Source organism: Sinocyclocheilus anshuiensis, unplaced genomic scaffold, assembly GCF_001515605.1.
Source record: "Sinocyclocheilus anshuiensis isolate Anshui unplaced genomic scaffold, SAMN03320099.WGS_v1.1 scaffold778, whole genome shotgun sequence".
Classification (NCBI taxonomy): domain Eukaryota; kingdom Metazoa; phylum Chordata; class Actinopteri; order Cypriniformes; family Cyprinidae; genus Sinocyclocheilus; species Sinocyclocheilus anshuiensis.
Genome location: NW_015544177.1, coordinates 1 through 1201, shown reverse-complemented (window position 1 = coordinate 1201; position 1201 = coordinate 1).

Genomic DNA, 1201 nt, shown 5'->3' with positions numbered 1-1201 from the left:
CAAATATTAAAAATTAAAATGAAACTTACCTGCTTGAACTCTTTCATTTGATCTGGGTGTCTTTAAAGTGTTTTGTTAGTTTGGTGTGTTTCCTCGTTTTGATGTCGCCAGGTCTCAGTGCTTTTATGAAGAGAGCGCATCTGCGCACCTTTCGGATAGCGCATCAAGAACTGGGTTGACCGGGTACTCTGTACCACCGGTACTTTAAAAAACCTGGTACCGTAACATTTTCATTTTTTTAGTACCGACTTGGTACCAAAGTACCGGGTCTTTTGACAACACTAGCTGCAACAGTAGCCTAGTGCTATATGCTGCAGAAATGTCGAGAAAGAGTAAAAAGTTGGCTCTTGCGTTGCCTTTTGAAGCCTTTTGAGATTGTCAGTTCACAACGATGTTTGTGGGTGCGCACACAACATTATACAGGGAAGGAAACCGTATGGTGCTTACAACAATTTAGTCCAGGAGCTCTGTTGAATGATGCACGGTTTGTGGCATATTTTAGACTAAGTTAGATACAGTTTTGTGCTCATATCATACAACTCCTTGTGCTCCGAAACTAGTACGAACTAATCTACCGGCTATCTTTTCCATTTTTCTTGTTGTTTTTGTTATGGAAACAACTCGCCACTCGCTTGTCATTGGTCAGCTGTCAAAAATGCACTTGACGTAGGGTGTTTTTTTTGAGAAAAGTTTAACTTTTTTCAACTTGGAAAAGACGCTCTGAGCTGCAGAAAAAGACGCCGGCGATGGCGTTTTAAAAAGCGCTCAGGACTTTTTTGAAAACACTGTTTACTCCATAGGATTATAATGTAAAACAGATGCTGGCAGCTTCAAAAAAGACGCCAAGTGTGAATATGGCCTAAGTTGGCTTTCTCAAGCCAACTTAAATGTGTTTTGTATTTTAATATTTTAAAATGTAATTTGTTGCTGTGATGGTAAAGCTGAATTTTCGGCATCATTAGTCCAGTTTTCGGTCTCACATGATAATTCAGAAATAATTCTAATATGATGAAGTAGAAACATTTCTACTTATTATCAGTGTTGAACAGTTTTGCTGCTTGATTTGTTGAAATCCTGTTTTTTTCAGGATTCTTTGGAGATTAGAAAGTTCGAAGGAGCAGCATTGAATTGAATTAGAAACCTAATCAATTTAATACATCCTTGGTAAAATGTTTTTTTAACCCAAAAAAAGCGCTATATA